Consider the following 25205-nt stretch of genomic DNA (forward strand, 5'->3'; position numbering starts at 1 on the left):
GCTCCAAACTTTGGCCTGGCCCAGCCTTGCTGTTGTGGGCATCTGGAGAGGGAACCAGCAGATACAGCATGAGGAAACTAGGCAGGGAGTTAAGACAGAAATAGGTAAACTGGAAATTTTGCCAGCCCTGCATTGTAGCTTTGTCTCTTCACCTGTCAATCTAATATGTCTACCTTCCCAGGCTACACCTGTGTCTCATCCAGGACCAGGAAGGAGGAGATGCCATGATGACCACATGGAAGGAAAATTCCATGTGGAAGCACCCAAAAAAATCCCAGAAAGCCTCCCAGATGCTAAGACCTCACCCTGCTTGTTGATTCAATTTAAAACACTACCCCTACCTCATAAAAGAAACTGATAATGGGGGAGAGGCCCTCCTTTTTGCCCAGTGACCATGCTTAGGCTCCCTCCTCCCCCTCCTCTCTCCTCATAGGCAACTCTGGCCCACTCATGACCAGGCTCTCTCTGTGTGGGGTGACCCACACTTACACGTGAGTATATACTCACTCTCACTCTGTGGTGTTTTTCTTTTTTGAATATTTTCCTTTTTTTTAGATTTTATTTATTTATTTGAGAGGTAGAGTTACAGACAGTGAGAGAGAGAAAGAGACAGAAAGAAAGGTCTTCCTTCCATTGGTTCACTCCCCAGATGACCGCAACAGCTGGAGCTGCACCTATCCAAAGCCAAGAGCCAGGTGCTTCTTCCTGTTCTCCCATGTGGGTGCAGGGGCCCAAGCACTTGGGCCATCTTCCACTGCTTTCCCAGGCCACAGCAGAGAGCTGGATTGGAAGAGGAGCAGCCGGGACTAGAACCAGTGCCCACATGGGATACAGCTCCACAGGCAGAGGATTAACCTACTGCAACACAGCGCTAGCCTTGGGAGATTTACTTTGAAAGGCAAAGTTACAGAGAAAGAGAAGGAGAGAAAGAGATCTTCTATCCACTGATTCATTCCCCAAATGGCCGCAATGGCCAGGACTGAGCCAGGCTGAAACCAGGAACCTCAAACTCCATCTGGATCTCCCATGTGGGTGCAGAGGTCCAAGCACTTGGGCCATCTCCCACTACTTTCCCAGGTGCATTAGCAAGAAACTGGATTGGAAGTGGAGCAGCCAGGAATAGAACCAGCACTCACATGGGATGCTGGTGTTGCAGGCAGTGCCTTAACCTGCTATGCCACGATGTCTGCCCCAATTCTCTCACTTTTAAAACCTGCTCTAATTTGTGCATTACATACACAGATGCCTCTGCTTTGAATTCTTAACTCTGTGGTGACAGGAATCTGTGGTAAAAATTAAAATACCTCATTCCGTGTCAGATGGAAGATCTCCCTGTCTCTCTGCTACTCTGCCTGTCAAGTGAATGAAAACAAATAAACAAACAAACATTTGAAGAGCTTTATAAACTGTCAAGAGCCACACAACGGCAAAGTTACACACTGGTGGGATCCCTTGGAGACACAGGGTAGATGTTCTAAGAAGCCTGGAAAGCTTTTTAGCCACAGGCAGATAAAGTCTTTGATCCCCAACAGAGAAGCAAGGAAAACTTCTGACATTTTCCCCCAACCTCATTTCTAATCTTTTTAATTTTTTGTTTCTTTATTGGAAAGGCAGAGATAGAGCGTTTAGCATCTTAGCCACCAAGCTAAATGCCCGCCCACAGACCTACTGCAGCACACCCGCTGGACTGCATAAATCTGATGTACATTCAGAAGCTGGCGTTCAGTCTGACAGTTCCGCTGTGGGTTGGGGTGCCCACACCCCGTACTGGAGTGCCTGGGTTTGAGTCCCATCCCAGCTCTGTTCTGCATTCCAGCTTCCTGCCAGTGTGCACCCCTGGAGGCAACAGTGATGATTCAAGCGGTTGGCTTCCTGCTACCCACATGGGAGACCTGGCTCCCGGCTTTGGCCTGGCTCAGTCCCAGCTCTTGTGGGCATTTAGAGAGTGAACTGACAAAGGAAACCATTCTCTCTCTCTCTTTCTTCATTTCTCTGCCTCACTCTCATTAAATAAATAAAAAGCAAAAAGAAGGAGGAGAAAGAGAAGAAATCCAGCACCCCAATGACTTAATGAGGCAATCACACTCTATTAGATAGCCTGGAGTCAAGGAAAAGAGGGGGTGACTTCCTTTCAAGTCCTAAAGTGACATGAGGGACATGTATCACCTCTGAGCACTACCCCTAACTGCCATTCACCAAACCAGACTGGTTACAGGCCCTCTCTCCTGGGAATTCAGGGCCCTCCGAGCTTCTCTGTAACAGCAAAATCCTGCACAATGGCAAGTAGGCACACATCCACTGCTTTACATCTGTCTTCCTGCTAGATCATAACCAATATGAGGACATATTGCCCACGAAGATAGCTTGCCCATTCCTGCTCCATATTCTCAGTGCTAAAAACAGATTCCTGCCCATGGGAGAGACTGATAAATAATTCCTAAACAAATAAATGATGCCTGTCTCTTACTTCCACACCTACCTCTCAGATATCCTATTGCCTTTTTGCAACACCTCCTCCCTGCAGGTACCCCTAGTTTACTTGAATTTAGCTTTAAAAATATAAATGCACACTCAACATGTGGGAGCAGAAGGCACACAACAATCTGCCTAAGAGACACTCAAGGCTCCAACCACCCACTGGCCAAGGCTCTGTGGCTACCTGGGGTAATAATACTCCAACTATCTTTATTAAACATTTACTTTTTATCAAAGGTTTTATGTGCACTGCCTCATTTATTCTGCACAATAAATTTATTTAGAGATCCTTAGGCGCAGAAGGTTGAACATCTTGTCCAAGCTTACACAGCTACTTAGAAATTACTGAGCCAAGACTGGAGCTCAAATCTGCCTGATTAAAACACTGTGTTTATTCAGCTCATTGTGCTACCTGCCTGGAAATGGTTTCCTTGCTTTCAAAGAAGCTCTGGTCACCCAGCTCGTCTCCAAGCACTGTTACCATGCTGCCCATCTGGTATTCCACAGCCACATCTCAAGTCTGACTTCTTGCCTCTTGGCTCCCACCCCCTTAGCAGGTTGCCTTCAGAATCCATCTGGGACTGACAGAACAGAGAATGGGCTTTCCGGCTGTCACTCAAGCAGCAGAAAATAAACTAACAGGTGAAACGCTTGTCAGTCTCCAGCCTAAGCTTATCTGAAGTGTTGGAAAGAATGCTGACACTCAGAGTGCACAGTCTAGCTTGGAGAGTTCAGCAATTGCCTAGCCATTGGTGTTTCCAGAAGAATCCATTTAAATGCTAAACACATTTTCTCTTGGCACTTCAAGCCAGGTTCCAGACGGTTGAAACGACTGAATACTAATTAGTGACCACCAAGGATATTTGAAGACCATCTTGCATGTTTTTTTCAGTTTCAATAATCTGTTCCTGAATGCTTCTTGCCTTAACACACTTTTCAGAAAATAAGTGTATAAACTGGCAAAATCTATAGTGAAGATGCGATTTTTAACATTTTTCCTTCCTTCATTTTTGTGGCAAGTATCTGTTGAGTGCTTACTATCCCCAGGCAATCAGCGAGATGCTTGAGAGAGCATCACAAGCCACAGTCGGCACAGCTCCTACCCTCAAGGTGCTTAAGCCTAGAGAGGAAGCTGGGTTGATGCAGTAATCACACCCTTGAGTATCAAACTGCAGTTCTGGAAGTCCTAAGTCAGGGTGCAAGGGCAGTACGTGGCCTAATGAGTGCATTTTGTAGGATCTGGTCTAGCCATTGAAAAGATTTCCCTGGTGCATGGAACTGGATCTGTTAGAATCCAGCTGGGTAAGGAGGGAAGAGGGGTGCTTACCAGCCAGAGGTAAATATGGATTATTTCTGCAAATAATTTTTAAAAATCACAATGGAAGGGAGGGGGGCAAAAGCAAGGAAGGTGAACATACAACTGGGGACCCTTGTGGTGTGAGCTGAAGCTGGAGAGGACTTAGGGAGCAGTGCTGAAGAGTTTGGGATTAAACCCAGCAGTGGTGGGAAACCATGGAAGGGCTTCAAACATTGAGGTGACACCATCAATTATCTCAAAAACATTAGTTTTGAGGTAGAATAATGAGTAACATTAGCTACACTGTACATTTCGTATGAAAGAAGGAAAAGTAGGAATTATTATCTCCATTAGAGATGACACTGTTGACCTGCAGAGAGTTAAAGCAACTCGTCCTGGGTCATAACATACTAAACACGAGAACACAGATCTTCCTCATGTTCCTAAATCTCTAAACATCCATTTTCAAAAGAAAATGATTAAATACTTTGTCGGCCTCACATCAGATGATGCTCTTCACGTATGTACTCTGACATACTGACTTCTTGTCCCGTCCCGCGGGACGTCAACTAGGGCCAAGTACATAGAATGGGGAATGAAAGGGACAGGAGACACAAAGATGACAGCAAGACAACATGGCTGTTCAAGCTGTGTCTTTATTTTTTTAACCGCTCACTTATATATCGTGAAGGCAGGATGTCGGGCGGGGGGAGGAGGGTAGTTTACCTTGCAGCTGCAATGCTTGTGCAAGCAGAGGGCGGTCACAAGGTTATCTTGCAGCTGCAATGCTTGTGCAGGTGGGGGAATGGTCATAAACTCTTAAGACACAGGGTGGCGTTATCAGTGCTTTCCGGCCTGGGCTGCTTAGCTCTACTTCAGTAGTTTACCGCTAAGAGGCCACATGTTGCGCGGTCCCCGACAACTTCTGAGTTGTCCAGGTACAAAGGACTAAGCTGATGGCCAGAAATACAAGCTACCCAATGTCTGCCCCCCCCCCCCCACACTCCAGAAATGGCTAAGGCTTACTTTCCTCTCTCCACCCACAAAACCAATTTCACCTCCACTTCTCCACACTAAGTCACTCCAACCTCCTCATTGTGATGGCTTGCCCACGGCAACCCAATGTCTGCCCCCCCACACTCCAGAAATGGCTAAGACTTACTTTCCTCTCTCCACCCACAAAACCAATTTCACCTCCACTTCTCCACACTAAGTCACTCCAACCTCCTCATTGTGATGGCTTGCCCACGGCAAAGGCTATAGTCACTGCACTCTAATTCTGACCTTCTTGCCACAGATAAAACAGACTCCAGAGACTGGAAAAAGAAATTTGTTTCTCCCCGACAAGTCTATGGCATCCTAGATCACTAAGTCTATACTTCAGTCTAACCAAAGCTCCTATGGAGAACAATTAGAACAGCTGGGAAACTATCAAAACAGATCTCTTTGGTCTTCTTAGGAATGAAAATGCAGGAAAAGATTGTCAGCTAGGGAGATGATGATACAGGGAGATGAGTCCATGTTTAGACCAGTTCTTCTGCTCATTCTAGAAGGTACAGGCTGGGGTTAGCATTGTGGCATAGCTGGTAAAGCTGCCATCTGCAATGCTGGCATCCCATACAGGTGCCAGTTTGTGTCCTGGTTGCTCCATTTCCAATCCAGTTGCCTGCTGATTGCCTGGGAAAAGCAGCGAAAGATGACCCAAGAGTTTGGGCCCCTGCCACCCACGTGGGAGACCCTCGATGAAGTTCCTGCCTCCTGGCTTCTGCCTGGCTCAGCCCTGGTTGTTGTGGCCATTTGGGGAGTGAACCAGCAGATGGAAGAGCTCTGTCTCTCCCTCTCTCTCTCTCTCTCTCTCTCTCTATAACTCTTCCAAATAAATAAATAAATCTTTTTTAAAAATAATAAAAAGAAGACATGGACTGAGAGGCTAAATATCTGACAAGATCGGGCACATTCAGGGTGGTATGGCTGTAAACTGACCGATGCCTCTAATAGAATCACTAAGAGGGTGGGGATTGGAGTTCACAGAAAGAAAAAGGGGTGAGATATGGTGAATGCCCCTCAATTGGGATTGAAATCCCATTGGGCTACACTATAAAAGTAAGGGTAACCTGAAGGAATCATTACTTGGATTGAAATGAGCTCAGCTGAATCACAGCTCACACAATCACGGGTGGTTAGTACCCTCAGGCACCTGTCACAGAAAAACATTAATCTTTTCTGGAGGAAGATAGCATCCTAGGGATTATTTCTGCAAATCATTTTATGAGAATAAGGCCTGCATACATCCAAAAACAACAAGGCACATGTGAAGACAAAACAATACAATGGAAAATCTGCAGAAACAATAAACAGCAGACATAGACTATGGGGGCTCAAGCTAATAAATACAAACATTTAAATGCTTGATATGTTCAAGAATGTAAAACACAAGACTAGGGGCTGGTGTCACAGCACAGTATGTTAAGCCTCTGCGTGTGATGCCAGTATACCATATGGGCGATGGTTTGTGTCCTGGCTGCTCCACTTCCAATTCAGCTGCCTACTAATGAGCCTGGGAAAGCAGCAGAAGATAGCCCAGGTGCTTGGACCCCTGCCATCCATATAGGAGACCCAGAAGAAGCTCCTGGCCTCAGCCTGGCCCAGCCTGACTGTTGCAGCCATTTGGAGCGTGAACCACTGGATGGATGGTATCTGTCTCTGTCCCTTTCTCTCTGTAACCCTTTCAAATACATACTGGAAATATTTTTAAAAAATAAGATGAGAGCCAGTATTGTGGCATAGTGGGTAAAGTGCCACCTGCAATGCCAGCATCCCATATGGGTGCCAGTTCGAGTCCTAGCTGTTCTACTTCTGATCCAGCTCCATGCTAATGCACCTGCAAAAGCAGTAGAGGATGGCCAAAGTGCTTGGGCCCCTGCACCCATGTGGAAGACCTAGAAGAAGCTCCTGGCTCCTGGATTCTGCCTAGTACCACCCCGCTTGTTGTAGCTATATGAAGAGTGAGCCAGCAGATAGAAGAGCTCTTCTCTCTCTGTCACTCTGCCTTTGAAATAAATAAAGTAAATCTTTTTTAAAAAATAAAATACAAAATGAATACCTTGAGTATAGCATGAGAAAAAAATCACATTTCCTGAAAAAGACCTAAAATTCAAACAACAGCTATCTACTGAACAGAAGACAATAGAAAGATAACCTTACTGCCTTTAAAATGATGAGAGACACTGCTTAGGTGTTCATACAACATCAAAAATTTTAAAAGCAGGTATAACACTGCACATCCTATAAACTTGTAAAATATGCTAAGTAGATATTAAGAAAAAGTCCATAAAATAATTATTAAAATTTAAATGATCAAATTACCAGAGCAATAAAAGTTAACAAAATTAGCACAATCAAGTAGAGAATATAGGGGCCGACACTGTGGTGTAGCAGGTAAAGCTGCTGCCTGCAGTGCCAGCATCCCATATGGGTGCCAGTTCGAGTCCGGGCTGCTCCACTTCTGATCCAGCTCTCTGCTGTGGCCTGAGAAAGCAGTAGAAGATGGCCCAGGTCCTTGGGCCCCTGCACCTATATGGGAGACCCAGAAGAAGCTCCTGGCTCCCAGCTTCGGATGGGAGCAGCTCCAGCTGTTGCGGCCATCTGGGGAGTGAAGCAATGGATAGAAGATTTTCTCTCTCTCTCTCTCTGCCTCTGCCTCTCTGTAACTCTGCCTTTCAAATAAATAAATAAATAAATCTTAAAAGTGGAGAACATAAATAATAACATAACTGTATGGTAATTCAATTCAAAATTTAAAATCTCCCAAAAAGAAAGTTCCAAGTCTAGCTAGGTTTGACAAGGGATTCAACCATTCCTTAAGGAAGAAATAATTCTATTTGAATGCAAACTTTGTTCAAGGAGGAAAAACAAAAACAAAACAAAACAAAAAAACCTCAGTTTTTGCTAGCCATGACTCCAAATCTTCTAAGAACATGACAAGAATGGAACGTTTCAAACCAACCTCACTCATGGACACAGATACAACATTTTAAACAAAGAAGAGTAAATGAAATCCAACAATATATAAAGAAGTTACTACATCAAACCCACCTGGGCTGCTTCCCAGAGTGTCTAGTTTGCTTAATAACCAAGTGTCACTCAGACAGAATCATGACATCTCCAGAGATGCAGAGAAGGCACTTGATAAAAGTCTGAGTGTAACCATCATTTTAAAAAAATTCCATGTGAAACTAGCAGAAGATACTCATTTTTATTTTCTAAAAGGATCTATAAAGACATAGTATTATCGGTGAAAAGTTACAACCTTTCCTTACAAGATTGGGAATAGTACAAGAATGTCTGCTGTTACCACTGCGATTCAATATTGCACTACAGAGCCTGATGGCAATAAAGCAATAAAAGGGAATAAAGGGTAAGAATCGGGAAGGAAGAAATAAAACTGTCATCATTCTCGGATCACATAAATGATACATGCAAAGTGTAAAAAACAGACTACAGTTAATCTGTTGGAGCTAGTAAGTGAATTTAACCAAGATCATTTTTAGAAAGCACCTGTTGTTTTTACACAACAGCAATAAATAATTAGAAAATGAAAATTTTGAATGACAACCTTCAAGCTCTTTGTTGTGGGGGGGGGGGGAAGATGCCTTTTACAATAATTTCAAAAAATACACAGGAAATTCCCAGTGTGAGAAGTAACAGTAGCCATTTGTAAACTCTCCACACAAGCTCCCAAATCATTCAGGTGTTCAAATAAACCTAAGCCTTACCAGGATACAGAGTAACCTCAAATTATGCAGAGAAATATGCACGCAGTCTCACCAAAGCTACCCAAGATGCTCTGCCTCTGGCTTACAAGGCCATGGAAGTAGAGAGTGATGAAGGAAGGCTTAAAGCCAGTAAGAAACACGAGACATGTGCAGGACTGGCACTGTGGCATAATAGGCTAAGTATCCACCTACAGTACCAGCATTCCATATGGGAGCTGGTTCAGGTCCCAGCTGCTCCTCTTCCAATCCAGCTCCCTGTTGTGACCTGGGAAAGCAGCAGCAGATGGCCTAAGTGCTTGGGCCCCTGCACCCACGTGGGAGACCCAGAAGAAGCTCCTGGCTCCTGGCTTTGGATCAGCCCAGCTGATCCAAAATGTGGCCATTTTGGAGAGTGAACCGGTGGATGGAAGACCTGTCTCTCCCTCTCTTTGTCTATAACTCTATTTCTCAAATAAATAAATAATAAAGAGAGAGAGAGAGAGAAAGACAAGACATGTGATGTTGCCGTTGATTTCTCAACAATGTTGCAGTGGATTCGTTTCTGAGAGGAGCAGCGTGGTGGGGGCAAGAGGCGCGGAGTCAACACACAGACCCCGGGAGTCGGGTGAAAGCAGGCTTGAGGCGAGCAGCCCGCAGACTCGCTTATTACAGTTGGAACAACATCTTATATAGCCAAGACCAGCCAGTCTGGTCAAGGGGTGGTCTATGCCCCATCCAATCACAGCCTGTCGCAGGCAGTTTCCAAAGCCATCCAATCACAACCTGTTGCCAGGCAGTTTCAAATCCATCCAATCACAGCCTGTTGCCAGGCAGGCTCCGTTGCCAGGTGGGTTTCAAAGCCATTCCTGAGTAACTGATGCTCGCTTGCCAGTGGCTACCTTGGCATGGCCTTCTCATTCCACCACAATGTGAACCATGGCATCACACAGGGCCCTGTGCTCCAAAAAACGCTGTGCTCAGCTTAATGTTCTGCCACTATCTTGAAATTCATAATTTTCTCTTTGAACTGATGTTGGAGATGTCAAGCCTGATGCTATGATACATGAGATTCAGTGAGGCTCAAGGTGAGTGCAAAGAAACTGTTAGGTCCACAACTGGAGAAGTGAGAACACCAACAGCCCCTACAGACCACACACTTTCTGTTGGGTACAGAACTTGCTTTGACTGAAGAAAGCAAGCAATGGCATTTTAAAAATGCTGTGCCGGTGCTGTGGCTCACTTGGCTAGTCCTCCACCTGCAGCGCCGGCATCCCATATGGGCTCCGGTTTCTAGTCCCGATTGCTTCTCTTCCAGTCCAGCTCTCTGCTGTGGCCCAGGAAGGCAGTGGAGGATGGCCCAAGTGCTTAGATTCCTGCACCAGCATGGGAGACCAGGAGGAAGCACCTGGCTCCTGGCTTCGGATTGGCACAGCACTGGCCGTAGCAGCCATTTGGGGAGTGAACCAACGGAAGGAAGACCTTCCTCTCTGTCTCTCTCACTGTCTATAACTCTACCTGTCAAAAAAAAAAAAAAAAAAAGGCTGATGACCAAGGAGCTGTATCATAACCTGTCTTCCCAGCCTTAGCCAACCACATTTTGCTGAAATGACGTGGAAAGGGAAAGATTTTAAAAACCCAAAGTTCCTTTTCCTCGCAGTCCTTCCTTACTCGTCCATAAGGCAAAGGTACCTAGAATGTGAGCATATCAAGCGGTGCCACAGAAATAGCTGAGTTAGTGTTGTACAACGCTCCCATTACACTGGCAAGAGCAAACGACATACGCAGTGCACTGCAGGAATGCTGATCAGGAGATTTTCAGGATTCCCCTTATGAGTTCAAGGCTTTTATGTTTGCATTTGAAATCAGCTTTGTACAACATAAAGCAGAATCCTAGAATTCATACCAACAATTTCAATTTAAATTGTCTTTGTTTTGAAATAAATAACCAAAAAACAACATGACAAATCAAAAATACAGACAAAAGGATTTCTATTGCAGTGGTTTCATGACACCTTGTCCTGCTTTTTTAAATTTGTCATTTTACACACACTCCACAAATGACATAGACAGTCTTGAGGAAATGTCTCCATGTGGTGAGGGAGTATTCTCACTGTAAAAAAGGATGTGGGGAAGGGGGTGCAGGGTGTAGCAGTTAAGTCACTGCTTGGAACACTGGTAACCCATATCAGAGTGCCTGATTCAGATTCCAGCTCCTGCACTTCCAATCCAGCTTCCTGCTAACGGGCACACTGGAAGGCAAACAAGTGATAGCTCAAGTGCTTGGGTCTGTGCCACCCCCATGGGAGACCTGAACTGAGTTTCAAAATCCCAGCTTCAGCCCTGGCTGTCTCAGGCATTTGAAGAGTGAGTCTGCGTTCCTGTTTGGGAGACCTGGAGTAAGCTCCTGGCTCCTGGCTTCTTGTCAGCGCAACTCCGGCCGTTGCGGCCAATTGGGGAGTGAATCATCTGATGGAAGACCAATATCTTTCTCTCTCTATCTCTCTCTCTCTCTCTCTCTCTCTGCCTCTCCTCTCTCTGTGTAAATCTTTCAAATAAATAAATAAATCTTTTTTAAAAAGTGTGTTTACTAGAGGTAAATGCCAGGAGATAAGGAGAATACCATAACGCTTGGCTCAGAAGATTCTCAATAATTATTATAAATATGGATGGATTGGGGTGGGTGTTTGGCCTAGTGAGTAAGACACCACGTGAAGCACCCACATCCCATATCAGAGAGCCTGGGTTCAAGTCCAGGCTGCTCTCTCAATTCCAGCTTCCTGTTAATTCAGACCCTGGGAGGCAGCAGGTGATGGCCAAAGCACTTGTGTGAATCCGTCACCCATGTGGGAGACCCGGATGAAGAGGGTTCTCAGCTCCCAGCTTCCATCCCTGTTTTGGGCATTTAGGGAGTGAGCCAGCAGATAGGATCTCTCTCCCCTTCCCTCCCTGTCCTGCTCTCAATGCCTCTCGAGTTAATCGATTTTTTTAAAACCCAAAAAATTAATGAAAAAATCTAAGTGGATGGACCCAAACAAGAATGGGTGCAATGCAAATCTTGCAGGCCCAAGAGTGAAAACATTTCCTCTATGCAGTTCTCTGCCTAAAATGGAACACAGCACCATATACAATAAGGTTTTCTTTCAGGATTTGTGGTAATTGGGAAATTGGTGACCATTTCTGCAGACCTTGCCATGGTCCTTCTTGAATGTTTATCGGGCAGGGGAAAAGGTTATGTCAATATGAATCTCTAATATCAAACACCAAATAGGAAGAGAGTTTATGTCACCTGTAAATTTAATCTTCTGCCACGGCTTCTGCCAATTCAGGCTGCAAAGTATGAGGGTAGCTCTTCCACCCAGACAGTCCCTACTGGTTTAGCAGAAGCTAAACCAACTATCAGCAAGTGGATGCTCAAGTGGGAAGAGGAGGCACTGGGCTGAGAGCATGTTTTCCTAAGAAAGCCAAAATGACAGCCAGACATCCAGAATGGAAACCAGGGAAGCCACAATTTCCATCCCAGTACTGGGTCTAATAGCAGACTACAAATGAACATCATTAAATTTGCCAAGCAGTCCTGATGGTCCACTTAGTGTGGCCTGTCTGGTTCTTGGAGTGGAGAATGACAAGGCCATCAACTGCCCAGGCACGTGTTCACACCACATGGCAGGGGCCTTGTGCATTGCTTTATTTTTCATTCCTGTTAGAAAACATAATATGCTTGCTCATAACATCTGTGTGTCTCCAGCTACCTCTCTACTCTTTGTCCCCAGCTGTAACTTTTTCTACAAGAGCACAATTAATAATTAGCTCTGTTTGCTCCCAGACTTTATTTTACATGCACTCACACACACACACACACACATGTCTTTAAAAAAGTGAGGTCAAATTACATATGCTACCCAGTCACTTGCTTTTTTTCACTCAGTGTTTATCGCAAGGAATTTTTGATTGAGGTACTTAGAGCTCAACTTCATTCTTTCCAGTGATGGCATAGTGAAGCAGGCACTCTGCCCAGACCACTCTCCTCCCAATTTCTTGACCATTTCAATGTGCCATTCTCACCTGATTGGGTGCTTGTGCTTTGGCTTGGCAACTCTCTTCTGACACCTACCCTTAGGTTTCTGGAGCCATTTTCCTGTAAGTATATCAAGGGCCCAAAGGAGCATGAAATGCCAGCTCCTTGTCTCCAGTGGGTGCGATTTATACTCCACAGTCCCCCAAGGGATCAGGAGGGGTGAGCCAGGACTTTATCTGAAATTGCACTTCGACTTGTTTCTTTCTCCTCTCTGTTCTGCTTCCAAACTCATTTACTGGGTCATCCTAGGAACATTTCCATCCTAAATCCCATGCACAGGAATTCTCATCGTATAGAGTGTTTGGGGAAGATGACCCAAGATGAGCAATGTTCTACGCACACAGTTTACCTACACGGCTTCCTGTTAATGGATCAGTATGTCACTTCTGAGTTTTCTACCCCAGACACATATGTGCTCACCAGTCCATGACAGAGTCCTCAGTTGCCCTCACCCTGGCCACTCCTATGAGTTGCTTTGGTGGTCAAATCAGTTGTTTGGCCTTCTGCCGTCATAGTTTAAAAATAAAAATGTAAACATAGCTACAAAGAACCCACCACCTTCATTAGTGACCATGAAGATAAATGACTCAGTGTGCTTGTTTGTTTTTCCTGGAGTTCAGTTAGGATCAAAAATTTCAGCCCACACAACTTCCCAAACCGCCCTGTTCTCAGATTCCTGAGTAATCAATGGTTATTATCACACACCCTGGATACAACAGACCAGATCCTGCTGGTACTTTCGGATCAATAACTCAGAAAGGGACCTTTGGGCAACCACGGGATCTTACTTCTCAGCATCTAGCTCTTCCAACTCCTTGGATGATCCCAACTAAGATGAAAATCTATTTGGAACCCTTTTGTCTAGGCGTCCTCTGAAAATGAGCGAAACTCTCTCAGTCTCTGGGGATAGAGACTTCTCTCACCCAGGTCTCTTAGCATAGAGCCTAACACAGTCATTTGACTCTTCTTTTTTCCTTTGTGGATTTATCTGATAGGGTTGCTCATCTATGACTGTAGATTTCCACTCAGTGAATAGTTTCACAGTGAAGTGTCAAGATTACCGAAGTTCCAGCACGTTAGGTATGCCTCCTGGGAGCCTCACCTCATTTTTGAAGCTTTCCAAGGCAGAGAATGAAGTCAGTGCACTTAAAACACTAAGTCATCTATGTGGGAAAAGGGGTGTGTGGTTGCCATTTCTGACTCACATGACAACGTGGCTGGGACACAGGAGACAGAGCAGACCTGATTGATACAGGAGACTGTCACCTCCCTGGCATGAGCTGAGAACAGGCACAGAGAGCAGTCTCCTCTGTGTGATATTAAACGCAGAAAATCCAGAGCCTTTCCCCCACCTTTCCTCCAATCAGGAATGACAAAACCTAAAACGGGTGACCTGATCTGCACCTCTCACAGTCTCCTAATGACCCACCACTTCCTGTCCCAAAAACAAAATTTTTCCATTAGTTCTTGGGAATTCTTGTCCTCTGGTTTAGGAATACTGGATCAGAGCAACCAGAAGAGGAGAATTACATCTTCTCCAGAAAAGTATCCCAGTCTTAACACTAAGAGCAAAAGACAAAGTGAGTTCAGGGGCTGGCATTGTGGCACAGTGGGTTAAGCTACTGCCTGTGGCACTGGCATCTCATGTGAGTGCTTATGAGTGCTGGTTCGAGTCCTAGTTGCTCCACTTCCAATCCAGTTCCGCGCTAATGCACTTGAGAAAGTGGTGGAAAATGGTACAAGTGCTTGGGCCCCTGCCACCCACATGGGAGAACCTGATGGAGTTCCAGGCTCTTTGATCCTGGCCCAGCCCTACCCAAGGCAGCTATCTGAGGAGTGAACCCACAGATGGAAAATCCCTATTACTCTCTCACTGTAACTTTTCCTTTCAAAAAATAAAAAAAAAATCTTTACTCAAAGAAAAAGTTCAAAGGGCACAGGCCCTAAACTCTTGGAGTTAGAGGAGCCCAGAGATGAGGGAAGGAAAGAGATGACCATTTTTCCAAGTTACGTGGCTTGTCCCAAACAGCTCATCAGTCGGAGAGGACAGATTGCTTTGCTTACTTGTGGCCTGGGGCTCTTTCCACTAGAACACATTGCTAATGTTGTTAAAAACACAAAGAGCCAGAGAGAGCAGGCGTAAATGTCAGACTGCCCTATCAACCTGCCAACACTTTCTTTAATGAGGATGAGGATGATGATGATCACAGAATGCTGGGCTCACAGGTCTTCCCACACAGCAAAGCCAGGGACCCTAAAGGAGAAGCAGGAGGGGCACTTTTCTGTGAGCTTTTAGTATCGCACCTATCCAAGCATCTCTCTGGGCCTGGAAATTGGAGTACCACCAGCCAGACTGCTGTTGTTCTAAAAACAGAGCCTCCTGCTCACAAACTCACACAGCAAAGGCTGCCCCATCAGCCGCCATCGCTTGTTTGGCTTGGCAGAGCTCTAGACGTTAAACAAAACTAAATTAAAAAAAAAATTGTTCTTTATTCCTCTCAAGTTTATATACAGTCAGATAAAGGAGATGGACTATCTGGAAAACATACAGCTTACGTTTTTATACTATAATTGATTTTTTTTCAAGACTACAATAATGGTCTTTATTTTTTTATCTATATCATGTATTTTTCTTTTATGGTAAAATAACAGATGTGACACAATTCTATGAAGATGACATCAATTTATTCAGTTTATCTTCAGAAACTTTATTCAGTTTATGATCTTTTTTTTTTTTTTTGGACAGGCAGAGTGGATAGTGAGAGAGAGAGAGACAGAGAGAAAGGTCTTCCTTTTGCCGTTGGTTCACCCTCCAATGGCCGCTGCGGCCAGCGCATTGCGCTGATCCGAAGGCAGGAGCCAGGTGCTTCTCCTGGTCTCCCATGTGGGTGCAGGGCCCAGGCACTTGGGCCATCCTCCACTTCCTTCCCGGGCCATAGTAGAGAGCTGGCCTGGAAGAGGGGCAACCGGGATAGAATCCGGCTCCCCAACCGGGACTAGAACCCAGTGTGCCAGCACCACAAGGCGGAGGATTAGCCTGTTGAGCCACAGTGCTGGCCAGTTTATGATTTTTTTAAAGATAGATTCATGATATATATCACTTGCCTGGGGATTGGAAAGAAATAGAAATAGATACAACACCCTCACACTGTAATACTGCAAATCCCCCCCCCCTAAAAAAAGACCCAAAGGTTCTGTTTCTGCAAGGTGAATGAAAAAGAAGTGTTTCAATTGGCCTGTACTGGCTCACACCAAAAAACACAGAAGGAGAAACACCAAAGCTTGCATTGCACACAACTGACATTGACCTGAAGGCCCAGAAGACCAGAGAAGGAAAAAACTCCTCCCAGAGCCCCCACCCCCACCCCCACCCCCACCCCGCTGCTGCCCTCTGCTCAGGTTAATGGGGCTGCTTATAGCCACAGAACCAGAGGCAAGGAGGAGGTAGGAGCACAGCCTGGGCTCCAGGATGTTGAACAAGACCCGGCTCTGCTCCTGGATGCTGAGGTCAGCTCCCCGGTTTCAAAGGTCCCTTGCAGCGATTCCATTCTCTGACTGGTAAACAGGAAGCAGCACATTGTGGGGCCAGCATGGGTGGACAAGCAGAGGTGTGTAAAGAGATAACACTAAACCATCTGAAAGCCCAGGGGCTAAAATACCCTCTGCTCCTTGTCCCCAGGGAAGCATGCTGTGTTGAAGGAAGGCTGTTTTCCAAGACTATGCCCTTTCTTTTGTCTTTGTGGGTCAATGACTGCCCTCCCTGGCCCTAACCCCCCACTGCCAGGCTGTGGCAACACCCCATTTTCTTCCTCTCCTCTACACCTATTATAATACCACTTTAATTTCCTACAAAAAAGAGGGTAATTGGTGTATTTTTTCATCCTTCATGCTTTAAGAGAAGCCACATAGAAAGAAAACTAAAAGGTCTTTTTAAAAGAAGCAGTTAAGATTTTATGATTTTAAATTATGTAAATAATAGATATAATGTTCTTACGGTACAAGATGCAAATATAGAAGTGAAACATCAATGTCCTGAATTGTCATCTCTCCACTTCCACAACTATTTTACCTCTATTAACATCTCCTTCATCTTTTTTCTATGCATTGGCATAGCTACACAGATATAGAGTCATATTATACAAAAATGTGTATTGCATACACTTTCAAATCTCTGCATCTATATAATGTCTATCTCATTATTTATAACTATTGCATATTTTTCCATAACGTAGTCATATCCAAATTTTTTGGCCAACCCCATATCAATGGCCATTTGAGTTAATTCAGATATTTTGAAATCTTTTATATGATTATATATTTGAACATCATATAAATCAATCCTTTGGGGCTGGTACTATGGCATAGAGGGTAAAGCCTCCACCTGTAGTGCTGGCATCCCATATGGGTGCCGGTTAGAGTCCTGGCTGCTCCTCTTCTGATCCAGCTCTCTGCTATAGCCTGGGAAAGCAGTAGAGGATGGCCCAAGTCCTTGGGCCCCTGCACCCATGTCGGAGACCTGGAAAAAGCTCCTGGCTCCTGGTATCAGATGGGCTCAGCTCCAGCCATTGCAACCTTTTGGGAAGTGAACCAGCAGATGGAAGATCTCTCTCCTCTCTGCCTCTCTGTAACTCTGCCTTTCAAATTAAGTAAATAAATCTTTAATAAAAAATTTAAAAATAAATTATTGCTTTGTGTAAGCATTTCAATTATTTCCCCCTCTGTCCTTATTATAATTTTCTTCACAAGCCTGTGTCATCTGCCTGTATGACTTCAGGTAGATTCTGAGAAGCTACATCAATCAATTAGAAAAGGTGAACTTTTTAAAATGAAAGACTTAACATAATTTATTATCCAATTACCAGTGAAAAAATAAACACTATTTTTAATGACAGGTTATATCAGGGAAAAAAAAAAAAAAACAGAAGAAACTTATGGAAAATGTCCTGGGTATCAGTTACCAATTATACTATGTGTTTGGCATGAGTTTTCTGAAACATTTTAGCCATTCTCATATAAAATGAAGTTAAAGGTCAGAATTCCAAAAACCACAATTATAGCTCATAAAAACACCACCATAGGGGCAGGGATTGTGGCACAGAAAGTTAAGCTGCCACTTGGAACACTGGTACCCCATGTCAAGTTCAAGTCCTAAGGACTCCACACTTCTGATCCAGCTTCCTGCTAATGTGCCTGGCAGGGGATAATGGCCCAGCATCTAGGTTCCTGATACCCATGTGGGAGATCCAGATGAAATTTCTGGCTCTTGGCTTTGGTCTGGCCCAGCCCCTGCTGTTGCAGGCATTTGGGGAGTGAAGCAGTGGATGCACTCACTCTCTCTCTTTCTCTCTCTTTCAAATAAACAAATCTTTGAAAAAGATAAATACAGAAATACCAGGATGAGAACTTAAGCCAGAGTTTTATTTCTATATTAGCCACTCTTCAGGAAGAAGTCACCTCTTATAGCCAGTTCCACAGATGATATGGACTAAGAATTCAGGCTCCAAAGTGAGATAGACATGCATTTAAATCTGCCCCATGTCTCTCTGATTTTCTGTTTCTGTCCCATTCTGACAATATCCTCTCTTCTGCCCATATTCTGGCTCTCCTAAATTGAACTCTCTCTGCTTCCAGAGTCATCTTCCCCACACACCAACTTACATCCCTCCCTTGCAAGCCTACCCAGTGCCTTAGGGGGAATCTTGCTTCCCATTAGAACGTGTAACAGACCATCATAGCCATCCACCACAAGAAAGGTGGAACTGCGGATTCAAGGAACTCCAGACAGAGTGAGGGGCCTTCCTAGGTGAAGGGAGTTGGGCATTGCTCTCTGGAGGCCTGGCTGAATCAGGACAGGTGTGGATGACTGGATCTTCATTGACAAAGAGAGACAGGTCCTCTTGAAATTAGATGAGATAAATATATAAATCCAATCAATGATTTCTTCCTATCGTATCCCTGCCTTCTGAACATCCAAGGTCTATTTGCATTGATTTCAACTTATGAAACCTTAATGGTAGATATTTTAGGTTATTCTAGTTTAGTGATTCTCAACCTAGGTTTTGTATTAGAACAACCTAGAGAACTTCTAAAAATAGCAATGGGGGGTGGGGGTGGATACAAATGGGGCATCTAGACCAATTGGAACAGAATCTCTGTGGTGAGGCCCTGAACATAGCACTTTAGAAAGGTCCCAAGGACTCTTTTCCCTGGCGCCTCCGAGGCGGTCAGCTGCTTCAAAATGAAGCTGAATATCTCCTTCCCAGCCACTGGCTGCCAGAAACTCATCGAAGTGGACGATGAATGTAAACTTCGTACTTTCTATGAGAAGCGTATGGCCACAGAAGTTGCTGCCTACGCTCTGGGTGAAGAATGGAAGGGTTATGTGATCCGGATCAGTGGTGGGAATGATAAACAAGGTTTTCCTATGAAGCAAGGTGTCCTGACCCATGGCCGGGTCCGCCTGCTGCTGAGTAAGGGGCATTCCTGTTACAGACCAAGGAGAACTGGAGAAAGCAAGCGCAAATCAGTTCGGGGCTGCATTGTCGATGCCAATTTGAGTGTTCTCAACTTGGTTATTGTAAAAAAAGGAGAGAAAGATATTCCCGGATTGACTGATACCACGGTGCCTCGTCGCCTGGGTCCTAAAAGAGCCAGCAGAATTCGTAAACTTTTCAACCTCTCTAAAGAAGGTGATGTACGCCAGTATGTTGTAAGAAAGCCCTTAAACAAAGAAGGTAAGAAACCTAGGACCAAAGCACCCAAGATTCAGCGTCTGGTGACTCCACGTGTCCTGCAACACAAACGCCGGCGAACTGCTCTGAAGAAACAGCGCATAAGAAGAACAAGGAGGAGGCTGCAGAATATGCTAAACTCTTGGCCAAGAGAATGAAGGAGGCCAAAGAAAAACGCCAGGAACAGATTGCCAAGAGACGTAGGCTGTCTTCTCTGAGAGCATCTACTTCTAAATCTGAGTCCAGTCAAAAATAAGGTTTAATAATAACAAATAAATAAGATTGTGTTTCTGATCTCAAAAAAAAAAAAAAAAAAAAAGAAGGTCCCAAGGAGAGTCTGATGTGCAGCGAAAGTCAAGAACCTCCTTGTGCCATCTCCTATACTTTATGTGTTAAACTACTTTTTCCAGGTCCTTTCTGTTCCTTAGGGCTCAGGCTACTTCTAGGTCAGACTGGTCTCTTCCAGAGCATCCAACACGTTGGTGAGGTGCTTGCTTAAATGCCCTTCGTGAGAGTAAGCCTTCGGGAACTCAAAGTCAAGCACAAAATGAATTTTTTTTTAATCATGAGTTTTAACACTTCAAAAAAAAGTAGAGAGAACGACAAACCAGAAAAATTAACACCTTACACTACTATATAGGCCCAGGAAAACCGGAAGTGAATACAGTGCCAGGGAAAACATATCAATAAAAATGGAAGGAAAGATCAGTTTCCAGTCTCAAAAACTCTTGGCTCCCATGGGATGGCAAAAATGGTAACTTCTTGATTTTTCTTTCTTTTTTTTCTTTAAACTGTGGTTTTATTTTTTGAATTTTAAGATTTAACAACTTTTAACATTTTGCCATATTCACTTCATATGTAGATATTATAGACATAAGATAATATTTTTCTTGAAAACAGGGATATTAACAACACTAAATATGGGATCCATGAAAATAACCATAAGGTAGAAAAAGAAGGGAGTGTATTGTCATGTACCTGGTATGATTAATTGAAGCAATATTTATAACTACATAACAAACAATACCTGACTTTCCTCTAAATTAAATCAAGCAAAACAACAAAGACATTGGTTTTGTGGTCACCTGGCAACCATAATTAACTAGTTTATTTCCTGCTCTGCCCTATGTGATCTGGGAAACTTTTTTTTTTTTTTTTAAGATTTATATATTTATTTGAAGGTCAGAGTTACAGAGAGAGAGGGAGAGACAGATCTTCCGTCCACTGGTGTATTCCCCAAATGGTCACAATGGCCAGTGCTGGGCCAAGCCGCAGCCAGGAGCCAGGAGCTTCTAGGTGCAGGGGCCCAAACACCTGGGCCATCTTCTGCTGTTTTTCCCAGTCCTTTAGCAGGGAGATGGACCAGAAGTGGAGCAGCCAGGACCCAAACCGGTACTCATATGGGAGGCTGGCATCCCAGGCAGCAGCTCTACACACCACGCCACAGGGGGTGTATTTTTTAAATGGCTAAATTCTCTAGCTTCTGAGACTGAGTTTTCCTATATATAAAATGGGGAGAAAAGACACCTGGCTCATAAAGTTGTAGGGAGCATTCCAGGCACTGCTGTAAGATCAAAACCCCTAGGAAGTGTTCACGTATTTCTCTTGCTTATTCTCTGGGATCTTTTCTTCAAACATTCTCTGGTGACAAAATCAAACCATGTCTGTGTGAGATGCACCTGTCAAGATTGGGAAGGGCTCTTTAGGAAGGATCTGGAAGACAAAACATCCCAGAAGTGGAATGGGAACAGAAGTCTGGACTGGCTGGGAAACGGAAGTGGGGATTTTCTCTTATAGAAGAAAGAGCTGAACTCTTGAACCAACTAGATGTGTTTTCCTTTGTTTTACCCTGGCCTGGACTAGCCAAAAAGCAGTGGGCAGATGGGTGTCACTGCCTATTTCCTCCCAATTGTTTTCACAGACCCACATTTTAGAGGGCTAATTGTTGGAGTCTTGTCTTTCTTCCCCACAAGAAGAGAGCTTTGTTCAGCAATTAAACCAGGCTGTCTGAGATGCAAAGCCTTTCCATTTCAGATCAAAGTTTGGCTCCAAAAACACAAAAAATATTCCCTCTTTTTCATTTCGCTGACGATGTTAACTCCCCTGGAGCCTGAACAAGTTTTCCACCCAACAAAAATACTGGTCCTATCAAGGCATCTACTAATGCCTAAATACCAGAAAATAAGATCCTGGCAACCAAAGCAGAGAATTAAGACAGTTGTTTAGACACTTTGTTTCAACCTCCGGGGACTGAATAAGGCCAAGGTCACCATAGGTGTCTTCCCACAATGGCATCAGCCCTCCCTCTTACTACGTATGGGGCTTGCTGCATTCCAGGACTTTGCAGCCAGACTCACAGGAAAAAGAAAACCACTCTAGCCTCTGGGTAGCATGTGCGTGCTGTTGATATCTCTAGTTGATGCTGTGGCACTGACTTATCAACCTGACATTTTTCTCTGATGTTCTAGAGCACTAGGATAAAGGATCGTGTTTTGTGGTCTCAATCAGAGTGCCAACTGCTGCAGTCCATTCTTTAGAAAAGAGCCAAGTGTCCTCATGCAGGCGACACTGCAACTTCACTACTTTCTTTTTTAAAGATTTTTTTTTATTTGAAGGCTGGCACCATGGCTCAACAGGCGCCGGCACACCGGGTTCTAGTCCCGGTAGGGGTGCCGGATTCTGTCCCGGTTGCCCTTCTTCCAGGCCAGCTCTCTGCTATGGCCCGGGAGTGCAGTGGAGGATGGCCCAGATGCTTGGGCCCTGCACCCCATGGGAGACCAGGATAAGCACCTGGCTCCTACCTTCGGATCAGTGTGGTGCGCCGGCCGCAGCGCACGGGCCGTGGCGGCCATTGGAGGGTGAACCAACGGCAAAAGGAAGACCTTTCTCTCTGTCTCTCTCTCTCACTGTCCACTCTGCCTGTTAAAAATTAAAAAAAATAATAAAAAAATAAATAAAATTAAAAAAATTTTTATTTGAAAGAGAGAGAGAGAGAGAGAGAGAGAGAGAGAAAGAGAATCTTCCATCTGCTAATTCACTTCCCCAGATAGCTGCAATGCCCAGTACTGGGCCAGGCTAAAGTCCAGAGCCAAGAGCTTCCTCCAGGTCTCCTATGTGGGTGCAGGGTTCCCAACACTTGGACCATATTTGGTTGCTTTCCCAGGCACATTAGCAGGGAGCTGGATTAAAAGTGAAGCAGCCAGGACTTGAACCGGTGCCCACACGGATGCCGGTATTGCAGGCACTGATTTCTCCCTCACTCTTGCTGGGGAAGTGATACTCACTGAAGAGAGAACTAAATCACCTGAAATCACTTCCTTCCCTCTGTGAGCCTGTTTCCTCACCAGCAATGGAGTACAGCAACCCAGCCTTCTAAGCCTGAGAAGCTCATGTTATGATGAATGTATGTCTCTCCTTGCTAAGAACTAAGGACTTTCCCCTCCATCACTTGTAAAAGTCCCCCCTAGTATTTAGCACAATCTTGGAGGAGAACAGGAACCCCTTCAGCTCTTCACACAGAGCCATCATCTCTGAGTGACAAAGGCAAGGCTAGCAGTCCAACATGCCTCTGTCCTTAGCTTCCCCTGCTGCTCCTTATCCACCCCCCACTCCAATCCTTTGCAAGCTGCAGAGTTTAAAGACCAAGAATAACTTGTCCACATGTAATCTGCTTGCAAAAGAATTAATACAACCTTGTGTGAAAAGGCCATGTTAACTAAGGTGAACTTTAGGGTCTGACTTGGCCCAGAGCACCTGCCGAACACAACTTTCCCTGGGCCTGTGCCCATGCTCTCGGACCTAGTCCTAACTGAAATATGCTTAGTGTTTAACTAGAGTTAGCAATCAAATTAATCCACAAAGACCACGGTGTCTTCAGAACTTCCTGTCTGCGTTGACCAGACTGGTATATCTAGGGTCTGCCATGGTCACGCAACCTTGGAGAATGGAGACTCTGGTCTTCACCAAACAACCCTCACTTACTGTGCCCTGGGGGAGGGGTGCATTCTCAGTCCTGGCAATTGAGCTCTTCATTCAACTTCTGAGACCTAGGAAGGCACAAACCACAGAGTCCTCTTGATGGAACTCTAAGGGAAGAAATAGCTAACATGTTTTTAACTTGCAAGCGCTGGAAATTATGGCAGAATAATTATTTTTCTCATACCTTCTTCTCTCCTCCATGTGAGATCTGCCAAGTGAATTAGAAAAACAGAACAGGCTTCAGGAGGAGATCATCTCGGCCTGTAGGGGACATCACAGGAAATGGTGGCCTCCAGTTGATGGGGCAGGGGCACAGCACCAGGGACACGATAGCGATGATTCTGCTGCACTCCAGAGGGAAAACAGAGCATGTCACAAAGGTTTACTTCTTTCTTCCTCCTCTCTCTCTATTTTCATTCCAGACTAATTTCATCTAATGATGCATTCTGGGATTCAATAAGAAAAAGAAAGCCTTGGGTTGAGTTTCCTTTGAAATTTTGGAGATATACAGAGGAGTCTACGTTTGTTGTCCCAGGATGAGCTGCCAGGAACCAGCAGCACCTCCATTTCCAGCCATTACAGTGATATTTTTAACTGGAACTCCTTGTACACCTTGCCTCCCACTATCCGGAACTTGGTATTTAATATTTCTGCCTGGAACAGAGTGACAGAGAGATGATAGAGATGAGATAGATAGAGATAGAGATAGAGATAGAGATAGAGATAGAGATAGAGATAGAGATAGAGATAGAGATGAGAGAGAGAGAGAGAGAGATCTCCCATCCATTGGTTCACTCCCCAAATAGCTGCAATGGCCAGGGTTGGGCCAGTCTAAAGTCAGGAGCCTGGAACTCTATCCTGGTATCCCATATGGGTAGCAAGGATCCAAGTGCCCAAGCCATCATCTGCCACCTTCCCAGGTGCACTAGTGGAGAGCTAAATCAGAAGCAGAGTAGCCAGCACTCAACCAAACACTCCAATGGGGGATGCCAGTGTTGTAACTGGTGGCTTCCTCATTGCACCACAACACCAGCCCCAACTTTTGCCCTTTGAAAGACACTGTTAAGAGAATTAAAACGCAAGCCACTGATAAGCAGAAAATGTTTGCCTAATATTCCAGACTGATAAGAAACTTCAGGGGCAAGCACTGTGGCATAGTGAGTAGGGCCACCGCCTGCACTGCTGGCATCCCATATAGGTACCAGTTCAAGTCCCGGCTGTTCCACTTCCAATCTAGCTCTCTGCTATGGCCTAGGAAAGCAGCAGAAGATGGACCAAGTCCTTGGGCCCCTGCACCTGCTTGGGAGGCCTGGAAGAAGCTCCTGGCTCCTGGCTTCGGATCAGCACAGCTCCTGCTGTTGCAGCCATTTGGGGAGTGAACCAGCGGATAGAAGACCTCTGTCTCTCTGTCTCTCTCTCTCTTTCTCTTTCTCTCTGTCTCTGCCTCTCTGTGACTCTGGCTTCCAAAATAATGAATAAGTAAATCTTTAAAAAAATTGTTGTAAAGAGCAAAAGCTTTTAATAGACTTTTTATCAAAATTAAAAAGATGGTTGACAGCCAGCGCCGCGGCTCACTAGGCTAATCCTCCGCCTAGTGGCGCCGGCACACCGGGTTCTAGTCCTGGTCGGGGCACCGATCCTGTCCCGGTTGCCCCTATTCCAGGCCAGCTCTCTGCTGTGGCCAGGGAGTGCAGTGGAGGATGGCCCAAGTGCTTGGGCCCTGTACCCCATGGGAGACCAGGATAAGTACCTGGCTCCTGCCACCGGATCAGCGTGGTGCGCCGGCCGCAGCACGCTACCGCGGCGGCCATTGGAGGGTGAACCAATGGCAAAAGGAAGACCTTTCTCTCTGTCTCTCTCTCACTGTCCACTCTGCCTGTCAAAAATTAAAAAAA

The 25205-nt window shown here is 45.0% G+C and overlaps 1 pseudogene; it reads left to right on the forward strand.

The window, feature by feature from the left end:
- The first annotated feature begins 18801 nt into the window (after positions 1–18801).
- On the forward strand, positions 18802–19592 carry LOC133773883 (small ribosomal subunit protein eS6-like; annotated as a pseudogene).
- The last annotated feature ends 5613 nt before the right edge of the window (positions 19593–25205 follow it).

This window comes from Lepus europaeus, chromosome 14 (assembly GCF_033115175.1).
Source record: "Lepus europaeus isolate LE1 chromosome 14, mLepTim1.pri, whole genome shotgun sequence".
Lineage (NCBI taxonomy): Eukaryota > Metazoa > Chordata > Mammalia > Lagomorpha > Leporidae > Lepus > Lepus europaeus.